The sequence below is a fragment of the Diabrotica virgifera genome, chromosome 6 (genome assembly GCF_917563875.1).
Source record: "Diabrotica virgifera virgifera chromosome 6, PGI_DIABVI_V3a".
NCBI lineage: Eukaryota > Metazoa > Arthropoda > Insecta > Coleoptera > Chrysomelidae > Diabrotica > Diabrotica virgifera.
The window spans coordinates 228,890,649-228,893,910 of record NC_065448.1 but is presented as its reverse complement, the minus strand read 5'-3'; positions in this window follow the sequence as shown (position 1 = coordinate 228,893,910).

Here is a 3,262-nt window from a genome sequence, read left to right as displayed (position 1 = left end):
TATATCCTATCTATTGTCTCTGAACAGCAAAAATATATATGATTGTTTAATGAAATTTATCTCTGAAACTAAAATTAACCTCTAAATTTATTAATCCTGATAATTTGACATATTATGTACATATGAAAAAAGAAAAAGAAGAAGATGTATAATGGCAAAATGTGGTCAGCAACTTGGACAGTCCATAGCGGCCACCTGCAGCTTTTGAACTGAGTAGGGAGCTGTGGAAGAGTTTGCTATGGAACTCTAAGGACCTAATTGCCTTCTTTATGTATGAATAGTTGTGACTGGCTAAATTGATACCCAAGTCTATGCCATGAAACAAACAAAATCTCAATTTAGCCACTACGTTTCGGTGTACTTTTTATTTGTCCATCATCAAAGTCGCCGTATCGTTTGTTGTGTCTAGATCATGTGCTTAAAGCAGTTGAACTGGTATTTTATTTTATTTTAATTTATGCACAGCCTTTTCACTCAAATTCTAAAAACACAATTAATTTATAACATTTTATTTACTTCACTGCGCTACAGACATATTTCTTAGCCTGAATCTCTACAATTTAATTTCTTTTGTAGATGACTGTCCTGTTATTATATCCTGAAACTATTATGAACGAGATTAACCAATATTCAGAAGAAACTCGTTCACGCTTTGAACAATAATAATCATTATTTGGAATTTACAATGTATATACAATAAATTCTTTAGAAATCATCTCTAAAATCTATTCTCCCCACCCTGTGGCCAAACTCATGAGACAAGAATTGCACAATGTAAATCACAAAAACTTTGCTTTGCTGTGGGTTCCATCTCATATAGGTCTGGATCCCGCGTATGAAAAAAAAGTTGATTAATAGCAAGCTGAAAATTTGTTAATAGCTTAAGGGTGTCTAGTCGAATAAACTTTGATATGTGTGAACACTGGAACAGGGGTAGTTTTAATTGTGGAACAGGTTAAAAATTTGGAACGGTCACAGCACGAAAACGGCACATTTATTTTGTCCGACAGAACAGACTTAAACTCTTCGAACAGAGATTAAACTCTCATGCAAAAATCAGACTGCTATTTATCACCAAATGGGCGTTTTAATGAGTGGAACATGTAGAATATGTCAAATGACAGGAATTATGACAGGTAATAAATAGCAGTCTGATTTTTTCATGAGAGTTTAATCTCTGTTCGGAGAGTTTAAGTCTGTTCTGTCGGACAAAATAAATGTGCCGTTTTCGTGCTGTGACCGTTCCAAATTTTTAACCTGTTCCACAATTAAAACTACCCCTGTTTCAGTGTTCCCATATATCAAAGTTTATTCGACTAGACACCCTTAAGCTATTAACAAATTTTCAGCTTGCTATTAATCAACTTTTTTTTCATACACGGGATCCAGACCTAATATTGAAATCGCTGGAAATGAACTGGCAGATATACATGCTCGAAAAGCCTTAGAGGACCCAACTATAGATCCATAAATATATATGACGCATATTATACGACGTATAAATATACGGGGTGTTTCATTAATAATTGTCCATATAGTAACTGGAGAAACCTTAGCACAAAATACAAAGATTTAACCTAAAACACTTAAATAAAATATGGTTCCTTACTCAGTTACAGGGTGTTTTATCTAAAAATTTAAAAATTATTTTTGCTCAGCATTTTAAAACTATTTGACGTATCCTTTTCATACTTGGCAGAAAGTATAGGTACTGTACAAACTACTAAATTATGTTAAAAACAAAAGTTTCTTTCTATTACCAGAGGCGTACGACGGGGGAAAGTGAATGGTTGACCCTTTCCAAATTCTACGCCACTGGCGAAATTGCTATTTTAGTTCAATTTTTGGATTCTCCAATACTTCTATCAAAATAATATACTCTTCATTCGTAACGATAAAGTCATTGTCATTAGTTTTCGAGATCTTTGAAGTTAAAAATGAAACGACACGGTTATTTTGATTAATGTATTGTGTCGCTTCATTTTTAATTTCAAATATCTCGAAAACTAATCATTTTATCGTTACGAATGAAAAGTATATTATTTACATAAAAGTATTGCAAAATCAAGAAATTACACTAAAATTGCAATTTTGTCAGTGTCGTAGAATTTGGGAAGGGTAAACCAGCCACTATCCCCTGTCGTACGTCTCTGGTAGTAGCTAGAATTTATTTATCTTATTTATTTATTTATTTATTTATTATCTTTATTTATTTATCTTAATTTAGTATGGTGTACAGTACCTACACTTTCTGCCAAGTATGATAAGGATACGACAAATAGTTTTAAAGTAGGTACTGGGTACAAATAGTTTTTAAATTTTAATCATATGAATCATATAAATTAATCAAAATAACTGCGCCGTTTCATATTTAACTGCAAATATCTCGAAAACTAATGACTTTATCGTTACCGATGAAACTATATTATTTACGTAGAAAGTATTGGAGAATCTAAAAATGGCACTAACATAGTAATTCCTCCAGTGGCGTAGAATTTGAGAAGGGTCAACCATTCACCATCCCCTGTCGTACTCCTCTGGTAGCAGTTAAAAACGTTGGTTTATTATAATTTAGTAGGCTGTCTAGTAGTCGCACTTTCTGCCTAGTACGAAAAGGATACGTGAAATAGTTTTAAAATGATGAGCAAAAATATTTTTTAAATTTTTAGATAAAACACCCTGTAACTTAGTAAGGAACCACATTTTATTTAAGTGTTTTAGGCTAAATCTTCGTATTTTGTGCTAAGGTTTCTCCAGTTAGTATATGGACAATTATTAATGAAACACCCTGTATATGCAATCCAATGCACCGAAAAAATAAAAAAAATAAAAAAAAACAAAAGAAAAGTTAACAAAAAAAACAAAAAAATAAATAAAAAAAAACAAAACAAAAATCACAACAAAAAAACAATAGTAAAAAAGAATAATAGGAAGTAAAAAAAACAAACTAAATTATAAATATAAGTAAAAATTAAATTATAGGGCCGGCGTAGCGAAGTAGTAGTGTGCTTGGTTAGCATTCCGGTGGTCCGGAGTTCAAATCCTACCGCCGGCAAGAACAACTAGACATTTTTAAAATGTTTATAGGCCCCAGGTCGACTCAGCCTGAATAAAATGAGTACCTTGGGTAAAACCAGGGGTAATAATAGGCGGTTGAAGCGTAACACTAGCCCTGTTACCTTCCTTGTATACCGTAGGCCCTAGATATAGTAGACTACCCTGCTATACTCACAAAGCCACAGCGGTATAAAACAGGAGACTA